The sequence below is a fragment of the Arachis hypogaea genome, chromosome 20 (genome assembly GCF_003086295.3).
Source record: "Arachis hypogaea cultivar Tifrunner chromosome 20, arahy.Tifrunner.gnm2.J5K5, whole genome shotgun sequence".
In the NCBI taxonomy this organism is placed as follows: domain Eukaryota; kingdom Viridiplantae; phylum Streptophyta; class Magnoliopsida; order Fabales; family Fabaceae; genus Arachis; species Arachis hypogaea.
In genome coordinates, this window is record NC_092055.1 from 12,138,749 (window position 1) to 12,158,210 (window position 19,462).

General features: G+C 38.5%; 1 long non-coding RNA gene across 1 annotated transcript; it reads right to left on the reverse strand.

Annotated features, from left to right (window-relative positions):
- Nucleotides 1-5,917: 5,917 nt before the first annotated feature.
- Nucleotides 5,918-16,155, reverse strand: LOC140182778 (uncharacterized). The gene is made up of 2 exons (XR_011878892.1): nt 15,586-16,155; nt 5,918-6,169 (listed from the first exon to the last, which is right to left on the reverse strand). It is a non-coding gene; the product is annotated as an uncharacterized lncRNA (long non-coding RNA).
- Between the last annotated feature and the right edge of the window lie 3,307 nt (nt 16,156-19,462).

Sequence of the window (19,462 nt, forward strand, 5' to 3'; positions counted from 1 at the left end):
TTGAGAATACTCTATATGGTTTCGGAACGTTCTAGAATGTCCTAGAAGATCCCGGAATACCCTAGAAGGTTCTAGAAGACTCTGGAAGATCATAGAGTATTCTAGAAGAGTGTAGATGTATATAGAAGTATAAAGAGTGATATGGAATAATCTAGAAACATTTAGAGAGTTGTGGTAGGATAGATATTTGTAAAAAAGGTTCTGAATGATTAATCTGGACCGTTGATTAGATTTAATCCTAACCATCCATTGAGGAGGTGGATGGCTATAAATAGGGGTGAGAGTTAGAGTTTGGGTGTGTGTGAATCATTTGTAACCACACTTGAGCAATAAAGTGTTCTTCCACCAAAGCTTCCTTTCTCTTGTGTTCTCTTGTATTCTTAGCTTTCTTGCTAAGTATTGAGGGTTAGGCTGACTTGGTCTTAGCTCAAGAGGTTGAGTAAGTCCGAGTGCCGGAACGGTAGCGTTGGAGTGTGTCCAAGGCCGTGACAATTTGGTATCCGAGCAAGGTTCGAGAGGGAGCACAAGTGATTTGTGGGTATGGCTTCTAGTATCACTATGGAGCATATTGAGTCTCAAAGGGGAAGGAATGCTATTCCTTCTCAATGGGGAGACAAGAAGGTCCGTTCTTCAAGTGAACCTAGAGGTAAGGATTCTAAATTCCTAGAAGAGAGAGTTTCTGTGTTGGAGAATGTTCTGTCCTCTATGGATGAGCGTTTCCAAAGGATAGAACATGATAAGGAGACCCTCGAGGCTCACGTGTTAGGAGAACTAGATGCTTTCAAAGAAAGCATGCTCCAAATCGAAGAGAAGCTTGAGAATTCCTTAAAGCTATTTGAGGAAGTTTGAGGAGGCAAAATCTCGACCAACTATTATAAGGGAGATGACAAAGATTGATCTCCCCAAGCCAAAGGAGTTCAAGGGCGTAAGGGACGCTCGCGAGGTGGAGAACTTCCTATGGCAAATGGAGAGGTACTTCGAAGGTCAAGGGGTGGTCAAAGAAGCAATAAAGGTATGCACTACAGCTCTCTACCTTTCTGATAATGCTACTTTGTGGTGGAGGAGAAAGTGCGTAGATATGGAAAAGGGTACTTGCAACATAGCCACATGGGAAGATTTCAAAAGGGAGTTGAAAAGACAATTCTTCCCTGAGAATGTGGTTTATGAAGCAAGGAAGAAGTTGAGGGAGTTGAAGCACAAGAGTACGATTAGCGACTACGTAAAGGAGTTCACTACTCTCACGCTTCAAATCCCCAACTTAGCATCAGAGGATGCATTGTTCTTCTTCATTGATGGACTCCAACCTTGGGCAAAGCAAGAACTACAAAGAAGGAATGTTAAGGATGTCGATGAGGCCATCGTGGTGGCCAAATCACTCAGTGAGTATCATAGGGGAGACTCTAAACTCAAGTCATTCTCCAAGCCTAGTTCTACTAAAGGTGGGGGAGACAAGAGAAAGAGTTTCTCAACCAAGAAGGAAGGAAAATACTCTTCAAAGAAAGAGTACGAAGAAAAGAAAAAGGCTTTCGTGCCCAAAGGAGGATGCTTCGTGTGCAAGGGACCATACCAAATGAAGGATTGTCCCAAGCTAGGGACTTTGGCATCTATCGCCGAGGAACAAGAAGCTCAAACTCAAGTAACTAAGTGTGTTGGATCTATCCAACACATGAATGCTATGAAGGGCAAAGAGGCAAGCACTACAGAAAAGAAAGGCTTGATGTATGTCAAAGCCTTTATCAATGAAAAAACCGTCATGGCTATGATCGACACTGGTGCTACACACAACTTCATCACGCCTGATGAAGCAAAGAGGCTTGGGTTGAAGATTACCAAAAAGAATGGCTGGTTCAAACCCGTGAATACCAAGGGTGAACCCCTTAAGGGAGTAGCAAAAGGGGTTGAGATGACTCTTGGTTCTTGGAAGGGCCTTGTGGATTTCTCAGTAGCACCCATGGACGATTTTAAAATAGTCATCGGACTCGATTTGCAAAGGAAAGCAAATATAATACCTATGCCATACTACGACGTAGTATGCGTCATGGAGAAAGGGTCTCCATGCATGGTCCCTACAGTCTCTAAAGTTGGCGGACCACCGATACTGTCTGCCATGCAACTCAAGAAAGGGTTCAAGAAGGGATAGACTACATATTTGGCTCTATTACAAGAGGAGTCAACTTCCGAAAGAGAAGACGTTCCTCCCAAAATTAAGGAATTCCTTGAAGAAAATAAGGATGTGATGCCTCCCGAGTTGCCAAAACAACTACCACCTAGGAGGAAGGTGGACCACAAGATTGAATTGGAGTTAGGAGCAAAGCTGCCCGCCTCAACACCTTATAGGATGGCACCGCCAGAACTCGATGAGTTGAAGAAGCAACTCAAGGATTTGCTAGATGCTGGGTTCATCCGTCCATCGAAGGCACCTTATGGCGCACCAGTCTTGTTCCAAGAGAAGCATGATGGTTCATTGAGACTATGCATCGACTATCGAGCACTTAACAAGGTAACCATCAAGAACAAATACCCCATTCCTTTGATAGCCGATTTGTTTGATCAACTTGGTAGATATAAGTGGTTCTCAAAGCTAGATTTGAGGTCAGGATATCACCAAGTGAGAATTGCCGATGGTGATGAACCTAAGACCACGTGTGTCACAAGGTATGGATCGTATGAGTGGTTGGTGATGCCTTTTGGCTTGACCAATGCTCCTGCGACCTTCTGTACCTTGATGAACGAGATTTTTCGACCTTACCTTGATCGGTTTGTAGTGGTCTACTTGGATGACATTGTTGTCTATAGCAATACTTTGGAGGAACATGTAGAACACTTACGAACCGTGTTCAAGATCTTGCGAGAGAATAACCTATATGTGAAGAAGGAAAAGTGTTCCTTTGCAAGGGAGAAGTCCACTTCTTGGGACACATCATTAAAGATGGAACTCTCTGCATGGATCAAGGAAAAGTGAAGGCTATCAAAGAGTGGGAACCTCCAAACAAGGTATCTGAATTGAGGTCATTCCTTGGGTTGGCTAATTACTATTGGAGGTTTATCAAGGGATAATCCGCCAAGGCTGCACCATTAACTGATCTTCTCAAGAAGAACCACTCTTGGGAATGGTCAAAGGAGTGTCAAAAGGCTTTTGATGAGTTAAAGGCTGCTATCACAGAAGGACCAGTACTAGCACTACCCGACTACTTAAAGGTGTTTGAAGTCCACACTGATGCTTCTGACTACGCTATTAGAGGAGTTCTGATGCAAGAAGGACATCCTATTGCCTTTGAGAGTCGCAAGTTGAATGATACAGAGAGGCGATACACTGTCCAAGAGAAGGAGATGACCGCGGTGGTGCATTGTCTGAGAACTTGGCGTCACTACTTGCTTGGTTCACACTTCATCGTCAAGACAGACAATGTGACTACAAGCTACTTCCAAACTCAAAAGAAGTTAAGCCCCAAACAAGCTAGGTGGCAAGACTTCTTGGCTGAGTTTGATTTCGAATTCGAATACAAGTCAGGCAAGACTAATGTGGTAGCAGATGCGCTGAGTCGCAAGGCTGAGTTAGCGGCCATTTCTATGGTTGAAGGAGATATTATGCATATCATCAAGGAAGGGTTGCATCACGATCCATTAGCCAAGAAGTTGGTGGAGTTGGCTAGAGAAGGTAAGACCAAAAAATTTTGGTTAGAAAACGACCTTCTCTACACTAAAGGAAGAAGACTATACGTCCCTAAATGGGAAAATCTAAGAAGAAAATTAGTGAGGGAATGCCACGACACCAAGTGGGCTGGTCACCAAGGTTAGCGAAGGACCTTGGCACTCATTGAATCTTCTTATTATTGGCCTCAAATGAGAGATGAAGTGGAGAGCTATGTGAAGACTTGTCTTGTGTGCCAACAAGATAAGATTGAAAACAAGACACCAAGCGGGTTGTTGGAACCTCTGCCTCCATCAGAGCGACCGTGGGAAAGTGTCTCTCTAGATTTCATCTCTGCCTTACCGAAGTCCGAGGGGTTTGGATCTATTCTCGTGGTAGTGGATCGATTTTCGAAGTATGCTACCTTTATACCTGCCCCTACTGACTGCACTGCAGAGGAATCAGCACGACTATTCTTCAAGAATGTGGTGAAGTACTGGGGATTGCCTAAGAGCATCATTAGTGATCGAGATCCACGCTTCACAGAACGACTATGGACAGAGCTGTTCAAACTCCTTGGGTCGGAGCTTCATTTCTTAACAAGCTTCCATCCTCAAACCGATGGACAGACTGAGAGAGTGAATGCCTTACTTGAGTGTTACTTGAGGCATTTTGTAAGCACTAATCAGAAGGGTTGGACAAAACTCTTAGACATTGCTCAATTCTCATACAATCTGCAAAGGAGTGAGTCTACAGGAAAGAGCCCATTCGAGATTGTGACTGGATAACAGCTGCTTACACCTCACTCTCTTTCTTCCTCTTACTCAGGGAAGAGCCCTGGAGCTTATCATATGATTAAGTCATGGGAAGAACAAGCAGATGTCACTCGTTCTTACCTCGACAAAGCTGCCAAGAGGATGAAGAAATTGGCAGATAAGAAGAGGAGGCATGCAAGCTATCAAGTGGGAGACAAAGTAATGATCAAACTTCTTCCACAACAATTCAAAACCTTTCGCAAGGTTCATAAGGGCTTAATCCGCAAATACGAAGGGCCATTTGAGATCATTGGACGTGTTGGGAAGGTTGCTTACAAAGTACAACTCCCTCCCTCTGTGAAGATCCACCCGGTCTTCCATGTGAGTATGTTTAAACCATATCATGGAGACTAAGACGAACCGAGTAGAGGTGACTCAAGTCGCGCTCCGCCTGTGGTAATTAGATCCTTTGATAAAGAAATCGAAGAGATCTTAGCTAATCGCATCGTGCGACGAAGAGGGGTGCCACCAAGTATCCAATACTTGATCAAGTGGAAAGAGCTCCCGATAACCGAAGCTAGTTGGGAAACTCGCGAAGACCTGTGGCAATTCCAAGAACACCTAGAGCGCTATCATGAACAGAACGCGACGAGGACGTCTGCGCATTAGGTGGGGGAGAATGTCACGGTAAATTTTAGAAGGTTAGATTTAACAGTGTTTGTATGGTTTTCTAGAGTGTTTGAGAATACTCTAGATGGTTCCGGAACGTTCTAGAATGTCCTAGAAGGTCCCGGAATACCCTAGAAGGTTCTAGAAGACTCTGGAAGGTCATAGAGTATTCTAGAAGAGTGTAGATGTATATAGAAGTATAAAGAGTGGTATGGAATGATCTAGAAACATTTAGAGAGTTGTGGTAGGATAGATATTTGTAAAGAAGGTTCTGGATGATTAATCTGGACCGTTGACTAGATTTAATCCTAACCATCCATTGAGGAGGTGGATGGCTATAAATAGGGGTGAGAGTTAGAGTTTGGGTGTGTGTGAATCATTTGTAACCACACTTGAGCAATAAAGTGTTCTTCCACCAAAGCTTCCTTTCTCTTGTGTTCTCTTGTATTCTTAGCTTTCTTGCTAAGTATTGAGGGTTAGGCTGACTTGGTCTTAGCTCAAGAGGTTGAGTAAGTCCGAGTGCCGGCACGGTAGCGTTGGAGTGTGTCCAAGGCCGTGACATCCCGCTCCCAATTAGAGATACCTCTACTTCTTTGTCTGCTTATTTCACTTTCACAGAAATTCCTACCATTGTATTGTTGCCTACTAATAGAATCTCCATTGCACAGTTGGTGCAGATGGTTATATGCAGTTGATTAAGGAGGTTACAACTAAGTTGTCGATATATTTACCAAATTCTTTGAACAGTTTGAGACTTGAGGGGTAGAAGACAACTGCTATTGAGATTCTATAGTAGTTTTATTGGCAGGTTCCTGATTGGGTCATTGTCCTCGACAGCAATCTTGGCAATACAAGTATTGAATTCTTTAAAATTTTCTTGAATACTCATACAACTAAATAATTTTTTTTTGTTAAGTATGATTTTAGTTCTTAAGGTATAGGTCGAAAATTTTTTTCGTCCCCAACTTTTTTTTGCATACAAAATCGTCCACAAGGTTTAACTTGATTTTTAAATTGTCCTTCGGACCAAAATACCCTTCTTCTTCTTCACCAAAATACCCAATTTATATTCTTCTCCATCACAGCAACATCTCTTCTTCTTCTTTTTCTTCTTCTTTTTCATCACATCATCAGTAACAACAACAATAAAATCAGAAGCAGAACCAATGTAATAAACATAAAAAATAGAATCAGAAATAGAAGCAGAAACAAAAGTGAAAAAACAAATCTGCATTTCAAATATAAAAAATCAAAACACAATTCATTTCAACTAGTAGCAACAACAGAAGAAATAAATGAAAGATCAGAACTAGAAGCAAAATCAAAATCAGAAGAAACAAAATCAGAAGCACAACAACAATAAAATTAGAATCAGAAGCAGAAGAAACAGCAGAAGAACAATGGAATCAGAGACAACAACATCAATGGAATTAGAATCAGAAATAATGTGATTAACAAAATCAACAAATCAATAATGTAATTAACAAAATCAACAAATTAGAAACAGAATTAGAACCCTAGGGAGGAGCAGCAGCGAGGACGCGAAGCGGTGGTGAGGGCAGTAGCAGTGGTAGTGGCAGAGCACGACGGCGACGAGGCACCCCTCTTCCTCTCCTTGACTGTGCATTTTCTCTCTCTTCACGACCTCCTCGACGGCGGCAAGGCGCGGGACATCACCTCCTTCCTCTTCCTCTCTCTAGTGCATCACTGGCTCGCATCTCCTCTCTTCTTCGCGAGCTCTCTCTTCCTCTGGTTTTGATTCCCGACGGCGACGGTGGTTCCAAGCCTCGCCGGCGCCGTCCCCCTTTTCTCCCTCTTCCTTTCTTTCCCTTCTTCCCTTCCTTGTGATTCCCTTTCTCCCTCTCGTTATTTTTTTTTATTTTATAATTTTTATATTTAGGAGTAATTTGACAATAAATTTTAAGATTTTAAGTAAAAAACACAATTTTAAAATTAAGTTAAACCTTAGAAACGATTTTGTATGTAAAAATAGGTTGAGAACAAAATTTTTTTTATCTATATCTTAAAGACCAAAATCATACTTAACTATTTTTTTATTACTGTTAATTCCTTCTTTGAACAAACTTATATATTATCGATGGATATGTCTATTCCTATTTTTATTTGATACAACAATTATATAAAAAAAGCTAATACAAATAACATGAATAATGAAAAAGTAGTTGATGTGATTGAAGACGTTTTTACCAACAATATCAACGAACTTATTCTTGCGAACCGTGCATCTTGAAACGATTAGAACATGAGGGAGGATATTAGAGAGATCATAAATTCAGAAGAGATGATTATGGCAATGATTATAGTAATGATGAGCTCTTAATTATCTAAAAGATTTAATCTGAAGTGAAAACAGAAGAGGACGTCGCTGGCATAGTGAAAGCACAAGAAAAGAAAGACGAGGCGATATACAACAGCGAAATAGAAGCAATATGCGGCAGTAAAAAAAAGACATAAGAACCAAGAGAAAGAGGCAACATGCTACGGCAAAACAAAAGCAGAAGAAAGAGGAGGAGGCAACCAAATGAATAGGAACTATAGTGGGGTTTTACTCTAGTTATTTTAAAGGAACAATTATACTATGTATAAAAAAAATTTAGCTGCTAATCAAATACTACATAAGAATTCGTATTCAGTGTTTATAAAAATTTTTGAATGATGTTGTTGTATACAAGTTTGGTTATTTGTGTAACACCCTAGCCTTCAGCACGTCATGATCGTACTAAGAATAAGGCGTTACGACTCTATTTTTCTTTTATTAGCTATTTAATATTGAGCCTCTACACAATAACTGATCGATAGATTTTAAGAAAAAAAAAATTCCTTTTAGTTTGGTATATACTTCAACTCAACTATGTCAGATAAACATATACTCACATAATTAATATTAATACATAATAATTATTCATACAAGACTTAAATACAACCTACCCCTCTGTAAAAATACAACACTTTTCAACATCAAGGGCGAGGGGAAATAAACCCAAAAGCAACTAGCCAAACAAGCCTTCTATTCGTCCGTAGCTTTTCAATTAGCCATCTTGTCTGTACCTCTAAAAATGATTTTTTTAAAAAACTTTGGAGTGAGAACAAAGCCACACGTTCTTAGTAGGGAATGTGAATGCCGCAAAAAAACAGAGTAAATACAAATAGCTAGCTCATATCACAAAAACAATTTCACTTAAAACTGCTTTAAATTCCTTTCTTTAAATCACGTTACTTAAACAAAATCCCAGTCACATAAACAATTCCTTATCCATAAACAACATTCCTAAATACATTATCAAGACCACAACACAAGTAAAGTATCTATAAAGCACACGGGCACATCACCAAAATAACAGCACAATCACAAATAAATAAAAATAAAGCAAACACAATCAAATGTAAATGCGCAAACAAGATGATGCATGCCTGTTCCTAGCGCAGACCATGAGCTCATGCGTTGGTTGTCTACCCGCAACCCGACGTTACTCGGAGTGAACTCCGAATATGGTCCCTTTACTGTGTCAATTAGACACCTTGGCATCACGGTTACCCGTGTCAATTAGGCCTCATTATAATAACAGTTCAATGTGTATCACAGTAAGGAACAGTGCTATCAATTAGGCGAACATTCCCGCATTAGCAATCTCAGGCTATCAATTAGGCGGGCAATTTCGCATTAGCAGTTGGCACAAGGCCCATTTAACATACAATTCTCATTCATTTATTCCATTCATGACTTTTCATTTTCTTTCATTTCATTATACTGTTATGGTTGCTCTAGTATCCTTACTGTTAGGGCAGAATTGAATGTAGAAGATAAGGGTAGAAGGAAAGAACAGAGTAACTGAACAGAGGAAGGAATTATCGATGTGATAATTACCCCACTGACAGAATAACTATTATAGATTTAAATGAAAGAAAAACAAGAATAATTGACTTTCGAGAGGTCAATTCTCTCCTACTAGATTTTCACTCCACTTATTTCCTGCCTACTAGCTTTTCCAGCCTTCCTATTTATAATATCTACTCCTATAACTACTGTCCTAAAGATGTGGAGTTTCAAAATTTAAAATTCATTTTGCTACTTTTTCTCCTCTCCTTTTATAAGTATACTTAAAAGGAGTTAAATCCCTATTATCTCTCTGGTTTGTTGCAATACCCCCCTCCCATGAAGAGCCACCTTGTCCTCAAGGTGGAAAGAGGGAAATGTTGTTTGTAATGTTGCTGCTGACTCCCAAGTGTTCTCGAAATCTAGCAGTTCTTTCCATTTGATAAGGACCTCAAGATCTCCCTGATTGTTGTAGCGGCTGTCAACGGCGTGTTCAGGTTCGACCAGCAATTCCCCTTCTTCCGTGAGTGCTTCGGGTAATGGTTGAGGATGTAAGGAGGGTCCAACACTTTTCTTCAACTAGGAAATATGAAAAACAGGGTGTATTCTTGCGGTGTCAGGCAATTTCAGCCTGTAGGCCACTGCCCCAATCCTTTCTAGCACCTCAAAAGGACCATAAAACCTTGCACCCAACTTCTGATTTGATCTGGTCGCCAAGGACTTCATCCGATATGGTTGAAGTTTGAGATACACAAAGTCCCCTACTGCAAAAGACACATCACGTCTTTTCTTGTCTGCACTTTGTCTCATTCTGTTCTGAGCCTTATTAAGTTGAAATTGAATTTCATCCAGCATCTGATTTCGTTCCTCCAATAAGACCCTCACTTCCTCCACTGAAGATTCCATCCCTCCTCGTAATAAAGCTGGAGGTTCCCTGCCATATAACGCTCGAAAAGGTGTCATCCGAATAGAGCCATGGTATGAGGTATTATACCAAAACTCTGCCCAAGAAAGCCACGCTGGCCATTGTTTAGGTTTAGCACCAGTTAAGCATCGCAGGTAGGTTTCTAAGCATTTATTCACCGCCTCAGTTTGGCCGTCAGTCTGTGGGTGATAGGCCAAGGACATCTTCAAAGTAGTACCGGCCTGTTTAAAAACTTCAGTCCAGAAAGCACTCATGAATATTTTGTCTCGATCGGAGACAATTGAAGATGGAATACCATGGAGGCGTACCACTTCCTTAATGAACAAAACAGCAACATCCTTCGCCGTAAAGGGATGTGAAAGTGGGAAGAAATGAGCATATTTAGTCATGCGATCCACCACCACAAATATCGTATCCATCCCTTTGGCTTTGGGTAATCCTCCTATGAAATCCGTTGAGATGTCAGCCCATACATTGGAAGGAATCGGCAGCGGTTGTAGGAGACCAGCAGGTTGCAAGGTAGAGTGCTTGTTCTGCTGACAAATTTCACAGCTTTTAATAAAGTTCATCACTGCTGCCTTCATACCCTCCCAGTAAAGGATAGCAGAAATCCTCTTGTAAGTTCTAAAGAAGCCCGAATGGCCACCCAGCTTGGAGCTATGAAATTCCATCAGAATTTTTGGAATCCATTTAGAGGTTTTTGCAAGCACTAGCCTCCCTTTATATTTGAGTTTTCCATTCATTAATGCAAAACCGGGTGTAGTTTCTTCCCCCATCAATAACTTCTGCATAATCCCATTTAATTTCTCATCAGCCAATACTTCAGCCTCCATATCATCCCACTCTGCTGCCATGGAAAAAGACAGGGAGGAGAAATGAAATTTCCTAGAAAGGGCATCAGCCACCCTGTTCTCTGTCCCTGCCTTATATTTAATGTCAAAATTGTATCCCAGTAACTTGGATAACCATTTCTGCTGGCCTTCATCTGCGACTCGCTGATCTAATAAAAACTTCAAGGACTGTTGATCAGTAAAAACCGTGAATTGCTGTCCCATGAGATAGTGTTTCCATTTTTGAACAGCTAGGACAATTGCCATCAACTCTCTTTCGTAGACAGATTTCCGCTGGGCTGTTTCCGAGAGTTTTTGGCTCATAAAAGCAATTGGCCGACCCTCCTGCATCAAGACAGCACCCACACCCTTTCCAGAGGTATCGGTTTCCAGCTGGAAGGGTTTAGAAAAGCAAGGAACGGCTAAAACCGGAACTGAGACCATAGCTGTTTTGAGCATTTGAAAAGCAGATTCAGCATCCTTACCCCAATTAAAAGAGTCCTTTTTGAGAAGTTGGGTGAGAGGAGCAGCAATAGCACCATACCCCTTTACAAAACGCCGATAATATCCGGTTAAGCCCAAGAAACCCCTCAAGCTGCGAATATCTTTTGGTGGAGGCCAGTCAAGCATATCTCTGAGTTTCTTAGGATCAGCCGCCACCCCTTCGGCAGAGATAACGTGGCCAAGGTACTCAATGCTCGTTGCTTCAAAACAGTACTTCTTTTTATTTACCAATAAACTGTGCTGTCTTAGTACCTCAAAAATATTCTGCAAATGACCTCTGTGGCTAATGAGATCCTTGCTATAAATAAGGATGTCATCGAAGAAAACTAGAGCAAATTTTCTGAGAAACGGACGAAGTACAGTGTTCATGAGAGCTTGAAAAGTGGATGGAGCATTTGTGAGGCCAAAAGGCATTACAAGGAATTCGTAATGGCCGTCGTGGGTGCGGAAAGCTGTCTTATGAATATCCTCCTCCTTCATTCGAATTTGATGATATCCGGATTTGAGATCCAATTTGGAAAACACTGTTGCACCATCGAGCTCATCCAATAGCTCCTCTATAATAGGAATAGGAAATTTGTCTGGCACCGTGATCTTATTGAGGGCCCTATAGTCGACGCAAAACCGCCACCCACCATCCTTTTTCTTTACCAGAATTACCGGGCTCGAGAAGGGGCTTGTGCTGGGCCGAATAATCCCAATCTGCAGTATTTCATCAATTATTTTTTTCATTTCTGCCTTCTGATAATGTGGATATCTGTAAGGTCTAATGTTTGGAATCTCTGCACTGTCTTTTAATACGATAGCATGGTCGTGAGTTCTTTGTGGAGGAAGACTAGATGGGGACTGAAAGACATCCTCAAATCGCTGCAAAATTGCCAAAGTGGCTGACGAAACAGATAGTTGGGCTTCTGTAGAATCGGCAATGAACACAGGGGTTACGAGAAAGCCCTCTTCATTATTTCTCAGGGCATTTAAAGTCACTTTTGCACTAGCTCGACTTCTCCCTAAAGAGGGATCACCTTGCAAGGTCACCTTCTTCCCATTCAACATCCAGCTCAAGGATAAGGCATTATAATCCCCTTCAAATTTGCCCAAACTAGCAATCCACCTTGCACCCAAAACTACTTCAGAACGTCCCAATTCCATCACCAAGAAATCCGCCACAATAGAAAGTCCTTGTACCAATATTTCCACTTTTTCACAGCCCCCTAACCCTTGCTCGATTGCTCCATTTCCAACCTCAATTCGGAAAGGAGGCAGGTGTACCAATGGCAAACCCAGTATAGAGACGAGAGAAGATGAAATAAAATTTGCCTCAGCCCCTGGGTCAACCAATACGACCACCTCAACACCGTTTATAGTAGCTCGTACCTTCAAAGTTTGGTGTGATGTAAGTCCCCAATAACTTAGAGAAGAGAGACGAAGAGAAAGACTGTTAATGGTCACTACAGGTTCCTCCGAGGCCGAATCTTCGCAACAATCCTCGGGTTGTTCCTCCTCCTCCCCCAAGAGAATGAGTTGTTGATGTCTGAACTTGCATGCGTGGCCAGGATTCCACTTGTCCCTGCATCGGAAACAGAGACCTTTGCGCTGTCTCTCACTCCATTCCTCATGTGAAATCCATCGTGATAAAGGCTTTGTTATGTTAGTGGTGGAAGGAGCCGAGGAAGTATTGGATTCTATTTTACTATGTGGGATGGGTGTGGGCTGTTTAGTTACTGAAGGGGATTGTGAAGTGGGCTGAGCCCAATTATTGGACCTGGCCCCGCTCCAGCCCAGACGGTTAGTATTTTCATATCGTCTTCCTCCTGGGTGCGTTCCTTCTTCACGCCACGCTTCATTCCTCGACTCTAACATCATGGCCCTATCCATCAGCGCCTGGAGGTTTTCAAACTCGGCAACTCGCATCTCCGCTTTGATCGACGGTTTGAGTCCTTCATGGAACATGCACAACAAAGTATCTCCTTCCAAATGTCTATGTGCCCTAGCCGCTATCTCAAAGTCCCTCCGATACTCCATAACCGACCCATGTTGTCTCACTTGCAATAATGGCGCAAGAGGATTCGCATCTGCACCTGGCTCAAATCGTTTGAGCAAATCATGTTTAAAACGAATCCATGAAGGGAAGGTGGATTGAGACTCCCACCATTCAAACCACGTTAGAGCTTCCCCATGAAGTGCAAGCACCGCGTACTCGAGTTTCTCTTCCACCTGAATCCTCGATATGCGAAAATAACGATCCATTCGAACCAACCACCCACTCGCATCCGAGCCATCAAAGGAAGGAATGTCCACTCTGCGATTGAGATCACCCCTGTTTGGAGTTGGATCTCGCTGACGTCCGCCACCCGAATCGTTGATGCGTGAGTTCCCACTGCTCGAATCCTGTTGTGGAATTCGCATCACCAATTCATCCATCCTTTTCGTCATCGTTTCCATTATTCTGTTTTGTTCAGATCGAAACTCATTCAACTGTTTCTCCAGACTCTCAACCCGATCCTCCATCGCACCTCCGCTGCGTGTGGAAACCATTCACAGGAAGAAGCCCAGATCGAACTTCTGATACCAATTGTTAAGCCGGCGTCCACGGCGGCTTCACTCTATCGACACTGACCCAATGGTAGCCACTTTGCTATGGTCTATCAGTATTCGGTATTCACCTTAATCCAGCCTATAGGTAGCTCTTTCCATGGCGCCGACAACCATGCTCTGATACCATTGTTATGGTTGCTCTAGTATCCTTACTGTTAGGGCAGAATTGAATGTAGAAGATAAGGGTAGAAGGAAAGAACAGAGTAACTGAACAGAGGAAGGAATTATCGATGTGATAATTACCCCACTGACAGAATAACTATTATAGATTTAAATGAAAGAAAAACAAGAATAATTGACTTTCGAGAGGTCAATTCTCTCCTACTAGATTTTCACTCCACTTATTTCCTGCCTACTAGCTTTTCCAGTCTTCCTATTTATAATATCTACTCCTATAACTACTGTCCTAAAGATGTGGAGTTTCAAAATTTAAAATTCAGTTTGCTACTTTTTCTCCTCTCCTTTTATAAGTATACTTAAAAGGAGTTAAATCCCTATTATCTCTCTGGTTTGTTGCATATACCTCTGCATCACCAATTACATACTCATACCTCCGCATCACCATATTATTAAACATACCTCCGCATCACCGCTTAACTATATATACCTCCGCATCACCAATTAACTTTAAACCCTTCCTAGTTGTTATAGTACTAATGATTTAAAAGCAAAACTTGGTGTTGAGGTAATTTGGTCACAATAAAAACTTGTACCATCTCTCTTAAAATTCTGTTATTGTTTCCTAAGAAAATGCAGAAAAACAGCAGCAAGTAGTAAGTTTGATAAATTCCTTAAAAATCCAATTTTTACCCAATGCCTTTCAAAATTCACGACCTCAAACAAGACTCTTTTAGCTTTCTATTGAATCAAATTCCAGATTAATACCATGTGATATGAAAAAGTTATGAAGTGAGAAACACAGCCATGCCTTTTAGAATTCGATTTCGAAAATCCAGTGAGCTATCTATACTCTTTTCAACATATCTACTTGGTTAAATAGGGTATTGACATGAAATTTAAAATGAAGATTGTGGACACAGAAAGCTTGAAAATGCCGTTGGTTTCAGCTCAAATACTTACCAGAATTGAAAGTTAAGTGAGTTGGAAGTTAGTGCTTCTGCAGTAAAGAAACAGAATTTTCTGCAGAAACCATCAATCTTCAAAAATTCATTTCTCCCAAACCACTCATCAATAAATTCTGAATTTTTTGAGATGCTCAAAACACATTAAAGTTTCATAGAAAAATAGTTTCATTCAAAATTATGACCTAGACTGCTCCCAGAAATTGATTCTTTCTACTGTCATGTATGCAGAAATTCTGCCTTAAGCATTTCCAACAACCTTACTTATCAAAAACCACATTTGAACTTATAACCCTTCCAAAATCACACGTTTAACCTCTTGTCAGTTATTCGAAATTGTCTTCATTGCCAACACAGCCCAAGAACCCAGAATCAACAATTTACACGATTTCAAGTACTTAAACATCATCAAACCTTTACTTTTCTACATAATGCCAAGCATAATTTTCCATATACACTCATCAATTCACACCAGCAAGCTCAGCAACAAAAGTAACACCATTTATCCTATCTCTTACAACATTCAGTACGCAAAATCATCATAAACAGATACTAGCAACAAGTATAACTTCAAAATACACACCATCATCATTAATAATTACTACATTAAATCATCAAATCAATCACCAACTACAGATATAATTCAACTCAACTCCGTCAATTATTCACACAAAGCAACCATAAACCATTTGCAGTTACTCAGTTAATTTTAGTAGCATTCATGAGTTAAAACCTTTACTTTTAAAACAAATCTCTTACCTCAATTGGTCGAACTTCGAAATTAACCCAACAAACCCTCTTTTGTTTTGAATCAGCAGCGGCGACACCCCAATGCAGTCGGAACAACAGCGGCAGTAGCATCAATTGAAACAGCAGCAACGCCAATCACCTATGGTGGTGGCAGTAACAGCAGCTCCGATGTAGAACCAAGGTAGCAGCAGTAGCTTGTCCTCTCCAACAGTGGTTCTCACAGCAGCGCCATAAGCTCTATTGGGTAAAGAAGATAGGGTTCAGTCATGGTGGAGTGAAGCAGTAATTAGAAACGGCAACACCCACAACAGCAGCAGCCCCAGTGGCATCTCTTTTCACTCTTGACAATAACGATGATGGCAATAGCAGCGTGGTCTTCCTCTTTTCCCACCATGTGCAGCAGCGACACCAACCCCTCCTTTCCTCTCCGCGACAGCGACGGCGCCGGGAGCGATGACACCTAGCCCCGACGGCGGCGAGCCTCCCCTCCCTTCCTTCTTCTCGGATGCCCTCTGCTTTCTCTCAGATCGCTCTCTCCCTTTCTTTTGTTTTCTTTCTGTGTGTGTGTTTGTTTTAGTTGTGTTGTGTGTATAACTAGGGAGACTTGGCAGTGGGTGAGGCGGTGAGAAGAATGAGCGTGGCTCACTGAGAGGTGACCACGTGGGGAGTACGTGTGTGAGTTGGATAATAGGGGTTATGGTTAGTGAAATTAGGGTTTGAAATTGGGAATTTTAGATACTTTAGTAATTTTAATAAAATTAAAAGTAACAGAGTAATAATTTGAAATCAAATTTAATTAAATAATTTTTATAAAAATACTATTTAGTTATCAACTTACAATTTATTTTTTAAATAAAGATTCTAATTCAATAATTAGAGATAATATCATTAATTTTTTTTAAAATTATAAAATAAAGTTCAAAATCTAATTATTCAAATTAGCGCATATAAAATCCTCTTGTTTTTAAATCACTAAAGCTTTAAATCAATAATTAAAAGTACTCAATTAATACAAAATTTTTTGAAAATATGCTTTCGAATAAATAAAATAAATCATAAATAATTTATTATTTAATTTTCAAAATCTGGGTCTTACAATTTGCGTTATGGCAGGTTTATTTGTTCTATTGTAATAAGTTTGATTATATTATTTTGGTGGCTAATTACTTTGTAAAAACAAAAAAATATGAAATAATTCAACAATATATTTTATCTTATATTTTTAAAATATTAGTGACTAACTAATGATAAAAAATAATAAATTCTGTCTCTAACATTTCTCAATAAAAAATAAAATTCAAGTACTATATGAATTCCATCTTAAATTTTTTTTGTGTGTTGGAAAATGAGAAGTGAAAAATTTTGGAATCAAATTGAATTCTAAATCAATTTTGGAATAAGTCATATAAAATGAGAATTAGAATGATTTAAAAATTAATTTTTATGTTTAAATAGTAAACTAGTGAGAATTAAATTAATTTGAATTTAAAATGTTGCATTTTTATCCTTTTCCCTTCAATTATATTGCATAATCCACCACCGTTTTTCAATAGCTGTGGCTCATTGTCAACTTATTGTTGAATCAATGTCCACCGCCTAAAGGACACAAAAATAATTCCTCAATTGTAATACCTGCTAACTAGGATCCAATTGGAATACTTGATGTAACGAGAGTACGTCTCCCTACAAATATACCTGATTTTCACGTAGTTTTTTTTTTTTTTCTGGTCTTCGGCTCATTTGTATACCAAAAAAATATTATATCAAAAGAGAAGAAAGAGAAATTGAAATAAGAAATCAAACAAATTTAGGAGATTTAAAAAATCAAATTAATTCTAAACACTAAGTACTTGATTAAGATTTTAATTTGATATTAAAAATTACATTTTGAATAATTTTAGGCAATTATAATTTCATTACTAGAGGAGTAGGAAAAAACTGAACATGAACAAGTATGTGAAAAAACAGAGACATTCTACATAGAAACCAAAAAATAGCTATAGTATAAGATACGATGCTTATGAAAAAAAATGATTATTAAGTTATAACATGTTTGATTATTTTATTATGTTAAATTTAGTTATTTTAGTGGTTGAATATTTTTTTAAAAAATATATGAAGTAATATACCAAAAAAATACATAAATATATAATAATTCATTTAATGGTAAATTTTTTTTTGTAATTTTATACAATGACTAAATATTTCTTTAATTCTAAGATATTTTAAAATTATTTTTTGATGTGAATTATTTTCTTTCGTCTATCACACAATTAAAATAAAATGTTTAATGAACAGAGTATAAACCGACTTTTATTTATTTTTAACTTTTGAATTTATCAGAATTTAATGTCTACAGGCCCTGTAATAAATACATTGATAAATTTAAGAAAACATTAGCTGTGTAATATAACTACCTATATTTATGAGTGGCCCATTGCCCCATTCTTTTGGTCTATGGTATCTGTGTTACCATCCCCTTAACTTATCTTTTGTTAGATTAGGTCCATAACGTATTAAATTTACCGTGAACCTTTAATTATCTGTCAACTTCAAAATCAAATCATCCATCTTTATTATTTATCTTCTTAACTTTTTGTATGTTTGATGATTCATTATTCCAATTACTCAATCTATCAAAATTTCTTACCAAAATTATTTTTTTATCCAATATTTCTCGAAAGCCTTATTACTCATAATATTTAATCATGCACGCAGTTCAATATATCTTAGTGAGTAACTAATTTGTTTAAATTTTGTTCAAAATAAAGATAAATCAAATTTGTATCATAATTTCAATTCAAAAAATAAACATAATTTCATTTTGTGAGTTGCACAATAAATTTATAGTAATATTAAATAGCTCAAAGTAATAAAATAAAGTTTAAACATGTCTTCGTAAATAAGAAAAATCACATAAAAAAAAAATAATAAATAATTTGTATTAAAATGCGTAAAAATACAAAAAAAAAATTGAATGAAACTAGCAGAAATATAAAATTTAAGAAAATATAAATTGTGAAATGATAAATTGCAAAATTTATAAAGATAAAAAAATAGAATACAAAAATATAAATAGAACAAAAATTAAATTTGTTCTAAACTCTCACGTGCATTGACAATGTATCCTTCCTTTCATCAGTATAATCCAAAATTTTTCAGAGTACATGTGTTTATATAATAGAATGAAAATATGGCTTGACTCCAACTTCTTTATATATTTATAGACATAATACATTTATAGAAGAAACTAGACTGGTGACATTAAATTTTCATGTTGCATGATCTTCTAAATTCTTAATCATTATTTTAGTTGTTGCTTTCTGCTCAAATCTTCATTCTTATCCAAAAACCCATGTGGATTGTTCTATAAATCTTTTGACAGACAACCAAGTCTTTACCAAAAAATGTTCGTATTTATGAACAATCTTTTCATTTTTTCGACCTTGACTAATTGTCTCAACATTCAACTAATTATCCTTAGTTTTCAGATAACAAATTTTTCCTTGAAGCATTTGATATTAGTATTTAAATTTATTGAAGTTCTTGAACTGATAGTAAAAAGAGATTATATTAGAGAGAACTGAATTGAGAAAAATTATAATTTCTTAAAATGCAAGTAATGCAAAGAAAATGAGTTATGATTTTGTTTGGTACACTACCCCTGAAGCACGGCTATATATAGAATATAACAAACTCGATGAGAGGTCTAACTAACACTAACTATCATTGACCTATTCTAACTAATTTAGTTGAAGATTCTTTATTAGTTGCACTTCTCTTATCAGTCCCTCAAAATCAAGGGAGATTTGTGAATGACCTTTAGTTTGTACTTAAGATAGAGGTTTTGTATAGACGTCAGTTACCTAGTGAGTTCTTGCAACAT